Source organism: Stenella coeruleoalba (assembly GCF_951394435.1).
Source record: "Stenella coeruleoalba genome assembly, chromosome: 9".
Lineage (NCBI taxonomy): Eukaryota > Metazoa > Chordata > Mammalia > Artiodactyla > Delphinidae > Stenella > Stenella coeruleoalba.
Window position 1 is genome coordinate 88,535,068 of NC_137155.1, and position 17,355 is coordinate 88,552,422.

Consider the following 17,355-nt stretch of genomic DNA (forward strand, 5'->3'; position numbering starts at 1 on the left):
TTGGACCACTGAGAAGGCAAAGCATCTACAACGTTCATGCCAAAAATTTCACAGCAACAAGACAATGCCAGCAGCTTTGGTTAGGAAAAGAGACAAGGAATTGAGCACAGATAACAAGACTGAGACATCAGACACAGTTGCCCTCTGCTCAAATGTCAGTCCTTGACGTAGGGCACTGGCAGCCTTGTGGAGATGTTGGCAGGCATGGGCACTCTGCAGTGTCTTAGTAGGGCAGGTGTGGAGGCTGTGCTTTTGGAGAGTGCCAGCAACAGACTTCCTGCTTTTGGTCTTGGCAGAGACGGGGGACTGGATCCATAGAGAGCAGGGCCAAGCAGGGCCATGAAATGGCTTATACTGTATGGCAGGCAAGAGGGCCAATTCACAGAACACACTGGAAGCTGTTCACAATTTCCAGAATCACCTGGGAGAGAACTGAAGAGGAGTGGAATTTCTCCAGAGGGGTTGAGTATGCAAAAATATTTTTTGGCCTTTGAATGTGACCTAGGACTCCACAGAGACATATGACCATCCAGGTGGTTCTTCTTTACTTTTGTTTCTTAAATATTTGTTTAGCACTTAGTGGGGGAAAATAAAAGTTGTAAACCCTCTTTATTTCAAAATAAGGGATTTTATATCATTTTATTTAGTTATTTATAATTTTTGTTTTATTTATGACGTGCATTTACTATGTGCAATTGTTTTGAGCCTAACAACTTTTGGGGAAGCATTTGACATCCAATCTGTAGGATAAAATGAATAATTTATTCCTGTTGGCAGCCCTGCACTGTACACTACTTGGTCTCAGAATTCCAGCTGGTTCAGTGACATCAGATGATAGTTTGAAGTCAGCTATGGTGGAAATATTCACACCATGGAAATCAGCTAATGTAAAAATTTGGGCTTTTTGTTTTTGAGAGCCACTTTACAACTACTGACCCCATTTACACCATTCTTCCCATCAATACAAAAAGTTGAATCCAGTTGAATTTTTCCCGTAGGCAACTGAGAGCTTTTGAAATGAGGAATAATGTTTTCAAAGACAGTTTTAGAGATATTAATCTGGCATTGATACATAGAAAATGCAAGAGTTGAGAGACAGCAAATTTATATGACCCACTTAAGAAAATTCTGGAAAAAGAAATTAAGTTCTTGAACTTAAGTGGTGGTGGTATAAATGAAAAGGAAGAAATGAGTCAAAGAACCTTTTAGTGAAGACTTGATTTTGGCAAAGATAGTCGAGGTGATTGGTCCTTAGTATATGCTCCTTAAATATTTGTTGAATTAAATCAAATTTGAATGAGACTTTTGTTTACAAATTTAATTCTCTTTTTCTTTTCCCCTGTTCTTTCTTAGATCATTGTCTATTTTGTTTGATTGTTCTTTGCATAAACCTATTTTTATTTTTTATGTTACTCTTTTTTCCCCATCATTTTATTTTTCTTTACTTCAGTCCTAGAGTAATTAGTAACCAATCTTACTAGCTGCTCAGAAACTAGGATAGCAAATCTCTTGGCCAGTGAGGTGATAGATCTTTTCTCCCAGAGATTAGGTAGTCAGTATTCCCCAACACAGGTATTACAACATAGTCTATTTCTGGATTGAAAAATAGTTCATACTCTCAGCATGCTTATTTATCTTAGTAACATTTTATAGATGGGAACAAAAAAATGAATGAAATATGAGTCACCTTTAAAACTTGCAGCATGCCTGTCAAATTAATTGCACAATCTAACCACCAAATTCATTCCTTTAATTGAATGTTTTATAGGTGTCACCCTTTAGCATATGCTATAGTTAATGATCAGTTGTTGCCATAAATGATTTAACATTTGTATACATGTGAGATGACATGCCATAATTCATGGAAATGCCAATGCTATGAAATAACCACAAACAGTGATAAATGTGCTGTCAGTTTCTGTATAATTACTCCAGAGCTATCATCCCACTTTTGTATGTTGATGCATTAGTGCATTAACAAATGTGCATCACCCCCCAGTGATCAATATCCTATTTCAAATTATAGTGTGTTACTGTATAATTATCATGTTATTCTTTCCGATGATGTTTCTGTCCAGCTATTTCAATTTAAAAGTAAAACCACAGATTGTCTACCTGGATGGGAATGGTTGATACGTGCAATTTTAATTTAGACATTAATTATGTCTTGTGACTTCACTTACATGTTAGATGATTTAATTTGTCCACTTGAAATAGTCTCTTCTGACTAGCTATATTGTGCCCCCAATAAATCTTACTCTCTGAGCCTTTGATCTGAGAACTTTTTTTTTAGTGTGCTACTTTGGTCTTTGGTTCCTTCTCTTTTACTTTGCTTTCTCTTTCTTGATTCTGTTTATTTCATTTTGCTGAGGTAGTATTCTCTAGATTAAATATTGTGGTATTTTCTAGAATAAATATTGAGGTCAATTAGGTCAAAGCAATAATAGTCAATTTAAAACCACCTCTCTGACAGGCAAAAAAGACAGTTTCTGTACATTCAATATTTTAAGAATTTGTGATAATTTCTAGGAAGAATAGAGAGAACATAAATACCTCAGTTTTGTAGGCATCCTTAGCCTAGTCACATCCTTATAAAGGGCCACTAAGGTATCCATCTTTGGCCTTGCTCAGAACCGCTGAAGATGCACAACAAGAAGTCACCAGTAATTTGGCTGAAATGGGAGTCTGGCCTGCCCGTGCTCCAAGACCCAGCTAGTGGTGGCACTGGATGACCCTCAGCAGCTACCTCTCAGGGCTGCTCTGTTTTCCTCTTGCAAAAGCAATGGTTTTTATTTATTTGTTATTTATTATTTTTTTATTGGATAAATTGGCCATATAACATTGTATAAATCTAAGGCTTTGTGTTACTTTGAAACATTTAAAAATTGTAATATGGTTGCCATTGTAACAATATTTATGATATAACATACAGTACAATATTGTCTATGTTCAATAAACTGTACATTACATTTCTATGGCTATTTTAGTATTTTTTACAACTTCGTATCCCCTAATCTTACCCACCCCATCACCTCGTAACTACCATTTTGCTCTAAATTTTTTTTTTCTTTTTTTACATTTTTGCCTTTTAAGATTCCACATATGAGTGTTATCATACAGTATTTGTCTTTCTATGTCTGGCTTATCTCATTCAGCATAATGCCCTCAAGGTCCATCCATGTTGTTGCAAATGGCAGGATATCCTCCTTTCTCATGGTTGAATAATATTCCATGGTGTATATATACCACATCTTTTTTATCCATCCAGCCTTTGATGAGCATTTGAGTTGTTTCCATATCTTGGCTATTGTGAATAGTGCTGCCATAAACATAGGGGTGCATGTATGGTTGAATTCCAGTTACCATTTCCTTTGAATATGTTCACAGAAGTGGAATTGTGGATCGTAAGGTAGATCTAGATTTTTTGAGGAACCTCCATATTGTGGTTGGACCAATTTACATTACCCACCAACAGTGGATAAGGGTTCATTTTCACTACCTCTTCACCAGCTCCTACTGTCTCTTGTCTTCTTGATGACAGCCATTCTAACAGATGTGAGGTGATAGCTCACTGTGGTTTTTATTTGCATTTCCCTGATGATTAGTGATGTTGAACATCTTTTCACGTGCCCAAGGGCCATTTTGATATCATCTTTGGAAAAATGTCCATTTAGTTCTGCCTATTTTGAAATCAGATTGGTTTTGGTTATTAAGTTGTGTTAGGTCTTTACATATTAACCCCTTATCAGATATATGATTTGTAAAAATGTTCTCTCATTCTGTAGGCTGTCTTTTCATTTTGTTGTTTCTTTTGCTATGCCAGAGCTTTTGAGCTTGATGTAGTCCCATTTGTTGATTTTTGCCTTTGTTGTTTGTGAAAAGCAATCATTTTTAGAAGTTATATAATATTAGTTTCTTTTTTTTAAAAAAATTGCCATTCACTGAGAGACAATATTCTAGTAAAGTTTTTTTTAAAAAAAGAATTAACTTGTGGTCTGAACGCCTAAGCAGGAAAAGTGTGACAATTGAAATTAACATAATTCAAGAGGAAGTGAGACACCTGAGAAACCACAGGACTTTCTCCAAACTTGTGGATTTAGGGATTAGGGACCTTCTCTGGATGTAGTGTGTGCTGGTTCAAGGTCTACGACAAAGCAGTTGTTGCAGTAGCAGGGCTTTTTTGCAGTCCTCTGACCTCCCTATGGCTCTAAAAACTCCTCCAGGCCAAGGGTATCCTATAGTGGTTTGACAACGTAAAGTAGGACAGAAACCCCCAGGCAGCCCCCCAGCTAACTCTCTTCTGCAGTGTTTCTGAGGGCTTCCTGATCTCCAGGACTCTAGCTCACCTTTCCACACCTGCAAGTTCCAGTTCCTTTTCTTTGTCTCCTGGTTTCTCTGGATATAAGCCTGAAATTTTTTTTAACTTCAGTACTTTTCAAACCTACTCAACTGAATTCATTATCAGAATTCTTCCTTCAGTTAACCAAAATGAAATTTTAAAAGGCGCTTAATGACCTCTCAACCTGATTTCATCCCCTCATTCAAGCTTTCTTCATTCCAAATCTACTGGCTGAATTTCTCTCTTGTGTACTGTCCATGCTCCATCCTCAGGTTTTTGACTGAGACTAAACAATTCTTCTCTCCAGGTTTTCCTTTGTTAATTTCTATTCATCTGTCAAATAAATCTTGGTTCCATTGTCCCTTTCCAAGAGAAGTTCTTCCTGAAGAGGCTAGGTGAAATCCTTGTATGTCATCACTGCATTGCAATTTTACATTTATTCGGTTATTTGGTTAACATCTTCCTTCTCCACTAGATTGTAAGCTGCTCAAGGATAGGGATCATGTTTATTTTTGTTCATAATACTTGCTAATACTTTCTTTCCCTCTTATTGTGTGTGTGTGAATGTGTGTGTATGTGTATGTGTATATGTATTTAATGAATTGATGGATTAATGGATGAATAGATGAAAACTTTGACAGAGACTTGCAGCTGTGTTGGGAAATTATCTAATCTGTATATACAAGGAGAACAACAAATGGTAAATAAGGACATTAGAAACACAAAAACTTTGCAAGATAATTTCAAAACTTCTATAAAATAAAATATCCTTAAAACTTTATAATAATGCATTTTTAAAAACAGAATGTACAAAAGGCTTTCCTATACATTGTCTCATTTACTTCTCAGAACAGCCTTATCTCCATTTCAGAGTCAAGGAAGGTGAGATCAGATAAGGCAAGGAACTTTTTCAAGGACACTATTTTGAACCCAGATTGTCTGATTCCTAGGACAGATCTGTGGAAAGCCACAACACCAAACTGCTACCATTTCTAGTATAAAGTGATTAATATTCTCAGTTTAATATTTGACTTAATGTTGTAAACCGGTGAATTTTGATTTTAATGATGTTTTGTAGTTGAGCTTTCTTTTTTTTTTTTTTTTTTATTGCGGTACGCGGGCCTCTCATTGTTGTGGCCTCTCCCATTGCGGAGCACAGGCTCCGGATGCGCAGGCTCAGTGGCCATGGCTCACGGGCCCAGCCACTCCACTGCATGTGGGATTTTCCCGGACTGGGGCACGAACCCGTGTCCCCTGCATCGGCAGGCGGACTCTCAACCACTGTGCCACCAGGGAAGCCCTGTAGTTGAGCTTTCTTTTGTGGATAGGTATTGATAGAAATTGTAGGGGTTTACATCAAGCCATGCCAAGATATGCTATTCTCATATATTGATTATTTTGAAAAACAGCAGATGCAAGAGGGGCACTTTGACCTTCCTTTTTCTTCTTAAAAGCAGGTACTCAACCTGTACCAGGAGGAAGGAAAACATTCTCATCAGCAGAGACAGGGAGTCAGGTAGAGAAATCTATAGAAACAGACCTTATTAAACTAACCCTAATCTTCCTAGTTACTTTTCCACAACTAACTGCCCAGCCCGAACCCTTCTTCTTGTCACCTTTTCATTGTTTACCACTCTTTGTCTCACCTAGTATGTAAGTGTTCAGCTCTGTTTCTTTGGGTCTTCATCTTTCTTGTGAAGTCTCCCATGGACATGTAAAAATCACTAAATAAAATTTCTTTGCTTTTCTCCTGTTAATCTGTCTTATGTCAGTTTAATTCTTAGGCCCAATCAGAGACCTAAAGAGGGTAGAGGAGAAATTTTTCCTTCGAAGGTCAATAAAAAGATGGGAATGTTTACCTGAAATATCAACTTATGTAACATTTTCCCATAACACTGGTATAAACTACCAAATTACAGCTGTTTCTCCGGGCATAAAATTAAAACATTTTGCTAGAGATTTTAAAACATCCATATGTTGAGCATCTTACCCCTGGCAAGCAGATTATGCTGTTCACGAAGACAGAAGGTATGAACCAGAGCCAGGCATTTATAAAGTGAATTTCATCAAATAGACATAATACTTGTCTGAATTCACTCTTTGTAGTCAGAGGAAATCCACAAATCAAGGAGAGCATTGTGATGATTAATTTTATGTGTTAACTTGACTGGGCCGTGGGGTGCCCAGACATTTGGCCACCCATTATTCTGAGTATGTCTTTGTAGGGTGTATCTGGATGATACTAATATCTGAATTGGTAGACTGAGTAAAGCCTATTGTTCTCTCTAATGTGTGTGGGCCTCATCTAATCAGTTGATTACCTGAGTAGAACAAAAAGCCAGAATAAAAGTCTGCCTGACAGTGTAAGCTGGGACATTGGTCTTTTCCTGCTTTTGGACTTGAACTGAAAAATTGCCTCTTCTTGGATTTTGAGCCTGACAACTTTGAGACTGAGCACTGTTGACTTTCCCAGTTCTCAGGCATTTGGACTTGGACTAGGACTTGAACTATAACTATACCATGAACTCGCCTGGGTCTCCATCTGGCTGACTTATACATATATAGATATAGATATAGATATCCTACAGGTTCTCTTTCTCTGGAAACCTTCACTAATACAGATTTTTGGTACTGGATCCGTGGGGGTGACGCTGCCACCCCAGTGGGGCCAGAAGACAAGACATGGAGCCAAAGAGGATTATATTCAAACCTTAAGATCTAATGGAATTTGCCTTGCTATGTTTGAACTTGCTTGGGGCCCATCACCTCTTTGTTCCTTCTGATTGCTCCCCCTTTTTAAAAAAAAATTATTTATTTATTTTTGGCTGTATTTGGTCTTTGTTGCTGCATGCAGGCTTTCTCTAGTTGGGGCGAGCGGGGGCTACTCTTCATTGCGGTGTGTGGGCTTCTCATTGTGGTGGCTTCTCTTGTTGCAGAACACAGGCTCTAGGTGTGCGGGCTTCAGTAGTTGTGGCACGTGGACTCAGTAGTTGTGGCTCATGGGCTCTAGAGCGCAGGCTCAGTAGTTGTGGCGCACGGGCTTAGTTGTTCTGCACCATGTGGGATCTTCCCGGACCAGGGATCAAACCCATGTCCCCTGCATTGGCAGGCAGATTCTTAACCACTGCACCACCAGGGAAGACCCTGATTGCTCCCTTTTTGAGTGGAAATATCTATCATATGTTCGTTCCATCATTGTATTTTTTTTAACATCTTTATTGGAATATAATTGCTTTACAATGGTGTGTTAGTTTCTGCTTTATAACAAAGTGAATCAGTTATACATATACATATGTTCCCATATCTCTTCCCTCTTGCGTCTCCCTCCCTCCCTATCCCACCCCTCTAGGTGGTCACAAAGCACCGAGCTGATCTCCCTGTGCTATGCGGCTGCTTCCCACTAGCTATCTATTTTACGTTTGGTAGTGTATATATGTCCATGCCACTCTCTCACTTTGTCACAGCTTACCCTTCCCCCTCCCCATATCCTCAAGTCCATTCTCTAGTAGGTCTGTGTCTTTATTCCTGTCTTACCCCTAGGTTCTTCATGACATTTTTTTTTCTTAAATTCCATATATATGTGTTAGCATACAGTATTTGTCTTTCTCTTTCTGACTTACTTCACTCTGTATGACAGACTCTGGGTCTATCCACCTCATTACAAATAGCTCAATTTCGTTTCTTTTTATGGCTGAGTAATATTCCATTGTATATATGTGCCACATCTTCTTTATCCATTCATCCGATGATGGACACTTAGGTTGTTTCCATCTCCTGGCTATTGTAAATAGAGCTGCAATGAACATTTTGGTACATGAGTCATTTTGAATTATGGTTTTCTCAGGGTATATGCCCAGTAGTGGGATTGCTGGGTCATATGGTAGTTCTATTTGTAGTTTTTTAAGGAACCTCCATACTGTTCTCCATAGTGGCTGTACCAACTCACATTCCCACCAGCAGTGCAAGAGTGTTCCCTTCTCTCCACACCCTCTCCAGCAGTATCAAGTACCTTTTCCGACCACAACGCTATGAGACTAGATATCAATTACAGGAAAAGATCTGTAAAAAATACAAACACATGGAGGCTAAACAATACACTACTTAATAACGAAGTGATCACTGAAGAAATCAAAGAGAAAATCAAAAAATACCTAGAAACAAATGACAATGGAGACACGACGACCCAAAACCTATGGGATGTAGCAAAAGCAGTTCTAAGAGGAAGTTTATAGCAATACAATCCTACCTTAAAAAACAGGAAACATCTCGAATAAACAACCTAACCTTGCACCTAAAGCAAGTAGAGAAAGAAGAACAAAAAAACCCCAAAGTTAGCAGAAGGAAAGAAATCATAAAAATCAGGTCAGAAATAAATGAAAAAGAAATGAAGGAAACAATAGCAAAGATCAATAAAACTAAAAGCTGGTTCTTTGAGAAGATAAACAAAATTGATAAACCATTAGCCAGACTCATCAAGAAAAAAAGGGAGAATACTCAAATCAATAGAATTAGAAATGAAAAAGGAGAAGTAACAACTGACACTGCAGAAATACAAAAGACCATGAGAGATTACTAGAAGCAACTCTATGCCAGTAAAATGGACAACATTGAAGAAATGGACAAATTCTTAGAAATGCACAACTTGCCGTCATTGTATTTTGGAAGCACATAACTTGCCTGCTTTTAGTAGTTCACAGCTAGAGATATATTTTGCCTCAGGATCAATTGTACCTTTAATCTCCACATGTTTGACTTAGATGATATTTAGATAAGATTTTAGACATTAGACTTGAGAGTTGATGTTGGAACAAATTAAGACTTTTGGGCTGTTGGGTTGGAGTAAATGTGTTTTGCATGTGAGAAGGACATGAATTTTGGGAGATCAGGGTCCAGAATGCTATAGACTGAATTGTGTCCTCCCCTCTTCCCCAATTTGCTTGATAGATTTTGGAGAGCGAGGCTTTGGGAGATAATCAGGTTTGGATGAGGTCATGGGGTAGGGTCCTTATGATGGGATTGGTGCCCCTATAAGAGGATATACCAGAGAATTTTCTGTCTCTCTCCTCACCATGTGAGGACAAAAAAGAGAAGTTGGCTGTTTACAAGTCAGGAAGAAAATCCTCACCAGAAACTGGCACCTTGGCATTTGGCACGCTGGCATCTTGATCTTGGACTTGTAGTCTCCTAGAACTGTGAGAATATACATTTTTGTTGTTTAAGCCAACTGGTCTGTGGTATTTTGTTATGGTAGCTTAAACAAAGACAAAATTTAATCATTATTTCATAAACATCGAAACCACCTAAGACACCCTTTTGAGATGATATAATTGAACTCAAACGAGCCATGTTCTTCCTTTTTCTCTGTAGAAATTGAAGTAATAAAAATACTGCATGGGAAAATAAGTCACGAGTTTGCTGTGTTTCGCTGAAGGCAGTCACCCTCCCTGTTACGGCCCACCTCTCCTCTGGCCACTGGGTGTTTGGATGCATTCGTTGTCTGAGGCTGGCCATAACTTTTAACCTTTTATGGATGCATTCGTTGTCTGAGGATGGCCATAACTTTTAACCTTTTAGTAAGGAGCCCTTCATTTGTTCATCAGCTTCCTTACAATGACTGAAAGCCAGGACCAAGTATTTTAACACTGAGAGAAAACCCCAGCAGATTTGTACATCTTTCAAAGAGTTTGTATTCATATCTTCTGGCTTCTTACCATCCACTCTTTTTAAAAAAGAAAAAGATCAGGACAACTTGGGAACTCTTGTCCATGATGTATGAAGTTAATGATTTACTCTAAAAATATTTTATTAAAACTTTTTCAAAAGGGTGATAAAAGATAAAAGTACAAAGTTAAATTGTTCATAAATACCTTTTACTAATTTTTAATATTATATATTGGTGTCACAAAAACATTAAAATATGAAATAGCTTATAGGGACCATGGCCAGTTTCTTAAAGTAATAATTTAAAGTAAATTTAGATTGATAAGAGAACCATACAGTCTAAAAATACTCTTGTGCTAGAACTGAGAAAGCATTGCATAGCAAATGCGTATTTTCAAAGTGATATATGTATAATTTTTAATGTACTCTTGGGGAAATACAAATACTCCTGTTAAGAAATGCAAACTTAAATAATTAGATATAATATTTGTAATACACATTATTGTAGAGAATATGGGACTAGAGTATTTTTCCTACACTATTTTCTGGGGTACAGAACTGGCATATCTATCCTCTTTGAAAGGTAGATTGGTAAAGTATTTCAAAATGTAAAAAATATAACACCTGTCCTTTCACCCAACTAGTCCGTATTTAAAATTTATGAATTTCTCACATATGTGCACAAAAATGAAAAAGAAACGACTCAATATCAACTAATAGAAATGTTTAATGAATTATAAAAATATTGCCAAGGCATAATACAACATGAAAAAATCAAAATGAAAACACTGTATGCAATATTTCCAAAATGTGTATATACATATATATGTATGTATATACACATACATACATACATATGTATGTATATCTGTGTGCATGTGGGTTTGTGTGTATATAGACATCAGGCATTATGTAGAAAATTTGTGGTAAGATACCTAAAAATGCTTAATAGTAGTCACATTTGTAGGTGAGATTGAGAAAAAAAATGTTTTTTGTAGTTTGTATTTTTCAAATAAATTTGTGTATTACTTTCATGGTAAAAGACTTTAAATTTAAAAATAAAATATACTGAAGAGTCCCAGAGCAAGTATGTCTATTTTTCCCCATATTTTTGAGAAAAAAGTCACAGATATTAGCAATATCTAATGAAGAATCCTACAAAACTTACTAAGAAATATAAGAGGTTTCCCAAACAGAGAAGAATATGTAATTCACAAACTGATTTATTTTTATGGATTTTCTTAGATCTTGAAAATGTAAATAAGTGTGGAATGAACATTTTTCCATAAGGTTGAACAGATAAGAACATGTGGAAATAAAAGTATTAAACAGGGAATAGATTCTTCAGATATTAAATTCTTTGTATGCTGTAATAATTTAAACTATAAAAATGGCATTATGCTAAACAAAAATGACAAAATAAATGGACCAAAAGAGACTCTTTTATATAAAAGACAATTGTGCGATGATTAAACATCACAAATCAATGAGAGACATGTGTATCACTCAGTAAACCATACTGTTGATTAATCAATATCAATTATTAAATAATTAACCAAGGCAAGTTTTTTTCAATAGCACTAGAATATATTCAATGAAAGTTTTAAAGTAATAGGTTTAATAAAACTCCAAACCATGAAAGACCAGAAAAATATAAATAAATATTTATCAACCCTGTGCGTGGACATCTTTTATTTTGAAAAGCAATGAAAGAATTACCTTGGCAATGGTAGTAGATTTCACTACAATTAAATGTTTTTTAAAAAATCTGTTGCTCAAAATTAAAAGACAAATTTGTTAAGCAGACTACACATTTGGAGAATATTTATAATACATATTACAGAGTCAGGGTTAAAATGTTTGATAAGCAAACATACAAGGCACACGTAATAAATTGTGCACTTAAATTAAGACACACTAAGATTCCAAAAAATAAGTAGTCACCAAACAACTTAAATAGTGAAAATACAAATGGCAAAATGCTATATACATATGAGAAAATATTAAGTAACAAGTCATAAAATGTCAATTGAAACAACAAAATAACATGTTTGGACTATGAACTTACCTGAATTTTAAAAAATGTGAATAACGACACTTGCAAGAGTATGTTTTCATAAACTGCTGTGGGAATGTAAATCACACAGCCCTTTGGAAAGCAGTTTTCTGAAGTGTATTGAAAACCTAAAAAGTAGTAGTACTTTTCCACTCACTGATAGAAATTTATCTAAGGAAATAAGGTGAAATGCCTCATGCATAGAAATGATCCTGGAAACACACACATGCAGTTATATCATTAACAGTAAGGCTTAAATGATTAAGGAGATGGTTAAATAATTGAGATGAGCAATTATGGAGACTTTTAAAATGATGTTTGCAAAGAGCATGCTATAATTTAAATGGAAAAGAAGTATATAATAATGTATGCATATAGGTTGGTTTCAATTATACAAAGACAGCACATATACAAGATACAAGAATGAATAAAATATATTAACGGTAGACCAGTCAGTAGCCTTGCTTCAACATAAACACAGTAGTAGGATCATATTGTTGCTATTAAAATTTAATAGGTTTACTTTGCAGGAGCAGGTGTTACTGCCCATCCATGATGATGATAATTTGATTGAAAAATAATGTCTTTTCTGCCATTTGTTAATTGACTGGCTTTGGAAAGCAGCTACTCGACCTCTTTCCTTCTCAGGCTCTTTGGCTCTCATATGCTATTAGCAACAATGATACCTCAGTCTCAAGGTCATTTGAAAGATAGAATAAGGTATGAATGTGAAAGTGTGCTGTAAATGGCATTTAAATGTTACATGTTTTCATAAAATAATTATCAAGTATCCTAGTCCTGCCTGGGTCTGTGGCTGAATTCTACCGACACAGAATCAATCGCATGGGTAACTTCATGGCTACCTTTGAGTGATATTCCTGTTATGAAGTACATTGGGAAATTCACCAATGGTACAGATTTGTCCTTCAACATCAAATCAAAGTTATATTCATGTCAGCGAGATAGTACGCAAAGAAAGAGCTGTCAGGTTGTTAATATGTAAAGCTCTGACTAATTTATAAAAGTATTCAGTTGAAAAACAATGGAAAGGCAAGCTGACAATGTGAAAAGCAATGTGCAAATGAGAATTGGAGCATAAGACCTAGAAATTTTATCAGAGAAAAACTTGAAAGATGTTAGTATAAAAGACAAAAATGACAGACACAAAACTGAAAGGTGATAGACACTTGAGCAGGATATTTTGATTGAATAATTATTTTTAGTCATCTTTATTTTATTTTTTAAACTTTTTTATTGGAGTATAATTGTTTTACAGTGTTGTGTTAGTTTCTGCTGTACAATGAAGTAAATCAGCTATATGTACACCTATATCCCCTCCTTCTTGGACCTCCCTCCCAGTCCCCACCCCATCCCACCCATCTAGGTCGTCACAGAGCAGAGCTGAGCTCCCTGTGCTACACAGCAGGTTCCCACTAGCTATCTGTTTTTCACACGGTGGTGTATATATGTTAAACCTAATCTCCCAATTAGTCCCACCCTCCCCTTCCCCCACTTTGTCCACATGTCTGTTCTATATGTCTACGTCTCTATTCTTGCCCTGCAAATAGGTTCATCTGTACCATTTTTCTAGATTCTACATATGTGAATTAATATACAATATTTGTTTTTTTCTTTCTGGCTTACTTCACTCTGTATGACAGACTCTAGGTCCATCCACATCTCTACAAATGACCCAATTTCGTTCCTTTTGATGGCTAATATTCCATTGTATATATGTACCACATCTTCTTTATCCATTCTTCTGCCATTGGACGCCATCTTTAAATGGAATGATTTTCATTGCATAGGTGCAACCTGCTATAAAGGCAATAAAACCCAGAGAGGACAAAAGAAAAAGGAGTGGACTCAAATGAATTGTGAGAAACTCCCTCTGTCTGGTAAGTCTTCCCTGCATCACCATTTCCCTTGCCATGATTAATTGCCCCTCAAAGATAAATATGACTGCAAAACAGAACAGAAATATGAAGCTTACATTAGATAATTATAAAGTGTAAGGGTGGGAAAGGAAGAAGAAGAGTAAGAGTATGTTTACGTATTTGGGGAAGAAAATGTAAATGTGAAGACTTGACATCACTCTTCCGCCTACAATCAAATGGACACAACCAGGCACCCATTGTAACTGTTGCTCTGGTTTCTAGAGTAAAAGAATCACCTTCTACAGCCTTGCTCTGCAGCTGAGCATATGAATGCCCAAAATATCTGGTTAGTATGACTAATTCTGTTGCAGCTCTTGCCAAGTAATTTTGAAAAAAGTAAGCCCAACTAATTAACTGACAATTAACTGCATACGTCATTTGTCAACAATTGGTTGCACTTCTTTTGCTTAAATCTAAAATTAAAGTAACTTCAGAGTGTTGGAGTAGTTTATGCTTGGCCTCCTTATTGATAGCAAATTCCCTGCATTCAACAAATTTTACTGTTTACTTTCTAGTATAAAAACAATATATTCTCATTAAAGAAAAGTTTTAAAATACAGAGAAGTACAAAAAAAGATTAAACATTATAGTTCTATTAGTTAAAGCTAAAGCTACATGAGTTTTCATATGTTTTTCTATATGTACATTTACATATTTATGCTTAACAATATAATTTATATTTTTTATTTAATAATCTCACTATATGTTTCTTAAATGTATGTCTTAATAACTGTCATATTCCCTCTAGTTGGTGGCACAATTAACACTGGTTCACTGAATCATACCTCTAGTTCATGGCACTAGATTGTCCTACTATGATATACACAGGGCTAAAAATCTTTATATACAACTCTTTTATACAGCTGACTTTATTTTCTTAGAGTTCATTTCAAGAAGCAGATTATTTTCCAATTGTTTTTGCTAATAGTTGCTATCTATGAATTATTCTAAACCACATTACAGGCCTATACCTTAGGAACTACTAGATTACTGGGTATGAAAGGTTTTTAAAGCCTTTAAGATAAAATATATCCTTATCTTAAAGCCAGCAAGTTTTTTTTTTTTCTTTTTTTTTTTGCGGTATGCAGGCCTCTCACTGTTGTGGCCTCTCCCGTTGCGGAGCACAGGCTCCGGACGCGCAGGCTCAGCGGCCATGGCTCACGGGCCCAGCCGCTCTGCGGCATGTGGGATCTTCCCGGACCGGGGCATGAACCCGTGTCCCCTGCATCGGCAGACAGACTCTCAACCACTGTACCACCAGGGAAGCGCAGCAAGTTTTAAATTAAGAAATATTAGAAGCATTTTCATTAAGCAATAAAGCAAATGTGTCCACTAACACCACTATTATTTAACTGTGTTTTGGGGTTAGTAGTTTACACAATTAAACTACAGGATATGATATTGGACTTGAGGTAAAAAGTTGGCAAGGAGATGTAAAATTGTTCTCTGATCATATGAGCATATGCTTGGAAAAATCCATGCTGAAAAATCACTCAAACAATAAGAGAATTTAGTAGTATAGATAGGCATGAATTAATATTCAGAAATCAGTGAAAGGATAAAATTTTTAGAAATACACCTTACAATAAAAGTGCAAAAGAGAAGTAAGCGAAGATTAGGAATACAAGCCTATTAAAAAAAAAAACACCAAACAATCTCCAAAGAAAACAAAACAGCCTGTGTGGTGAAATAAATTCTGAAACATTGTTTTTTTGTTTTTTTTAATTAATTAAATCAGTTAATTAAATCAATTAAATTAATTAATTTTTGGCTGTGTTGGGTCTTTCTTGCTGCATGTGGGCTTTCTTTTCTCTAGTTGCGGAGAGCAGGGGCTACTCTTCATTGTGGTGTGCAGGATTCTCATTGCAGTGGTTTCTGTTGTTGCGGAGCATGGTCTCTAGGGCATGTGGGCTTCAGTAGTTGTGGCATGCAGGCTCTGTAGTTGTGGCTCGTGGGCTCTAGAACGCAGGCTCAGTAGTTTTGTCTCGTGAGCTTAGTTGCTCCACAGCATGTAGGACCTTCCTGGACCAGGGCTCGAACTCGTGTCTTTTGCATTGGCAGGCGGATTCTTAACCACTGCGCCATCAGGGAAGTCTCAATTCTGATACATTGTTGAGGTAAAGGTAAATTGTTTACAGTCTTTTGGAAAGCAGTTTGGAGAATAAGTAACATGGCTGATTGAAGGGGCAGTGGTCCTGGCCCACTCCAGTGGTCAGAGCGGTTCCCTTTTGACTCTGGCCACACGATTTACCATGGGACCTGCAGTTCTTGTCAGTAAAGTCACTCCCCCATCCCTGAATCTGGGCTGGCCTTGTAATTGTCACAGGCTAACAGAAGGCTTTGTAATTCAGTATAAACATCTCTTTATGCTGTCAAGTTTAATACATTCTCATATCACAAATACTTTTGATCTTAGTTTTGTCTTATTAAGTTATTCTGTTTTTTAAAAAAAATTATTTATTTTTGGCTGTGTTGGGTGTTCGTTGCTGTGCCTGGGCTTTGTCTAGTTGAAGCCAGTGGGGGCTACTCTTCATTGCAGTGCACAGGCTTCTCATTGCGGTGGCTTCTCTTGTTGCGGAGCACAGGCTCTAGGTGTGTGGGCTTCAGTAGTTGTGGCTTGTGGGCTCTAGAGCACAGGCTCAGTAATTGTGGCGCACGGGCTTAGTTGCTCCGCGGCACGTGGGATCTTTCCAGACCAGGGATCGAATCCGTGTCCCCTGCATTGGCAGGTGGATTCTTAACCACTGCACTACCAGGGAGGTCCCTATTCTTTCTGTTTTAAAAACCTCACTGAATTGCCTGTTTGACCAGCCTTGTTTTGTGTATCGTTTTTTGTTGTTAAAGAAATGATCGTTAGAACTATAACTTTATAAAAGAGCTGTAATGCTTGGTTTTAGATGGTCTCCATTGACTCCTTACTGGAAGCAATGATAAGATTAGGATATTTCTTCATTTCCTATCCTTCCTCTCTATCTTCTCTACCCATCTTTTAGTTAAATGTATCATTTTTCTTAGTGTTTACCTTTGTGCTGTTGAATAAAGCCTGTGCTTCTTTAACTTGGTTAATGAGAAGAGTTTAATGAAGGGGCTCTTTATTAATGAAGATGAACAGGCAGGGTTGAGAGATTGAACAGGGAATGAGGAAGCATCTAGGACTAGCAAAATTAGAAGCTCCTTTACTTCCCTTAGGCTTGAGGGGGCAACTGGAAGAAATGGTTACCACAACACGTGGAGAGCTATAGCCATGGAGAGGGGCTGCCGTGGCCATAGGCAGAGGAATATGGCACAGCCAAGTCATCACTAAGACAGGGAAAAAATAGCTATCTAATAGTGTGGTTGCAGTTAATACGAAAATGAGATTT

At 36.8% G+C, this 17,355-nt stretch overlaps 1 protein-coding gene across 12 annotated transcripts in view; it reads left to right on the forward strand.

The window, feature by feature from the left end:
• CHRM2 (cholinergic receptor muscarinic 2) overlaps nt 1–17,355 on the forward strand; it is an 800,456-nt gene that overhangs the window by 139,950 nt on the left and 643,151 nt on the right. For all 12 annotated transcript variants that reach the window (XR_013829691.1, XR_013829692.1, XR_013829693.1 and 9 more), the window contains exon 2: nt 13,865–13,954. The gene's annotated coding sequence lies outside the window, so the exon portion shown is untranslated. The remainder of the gene's footprint in view (nt 1–13,864; nt 13,955–17,355) is intronic.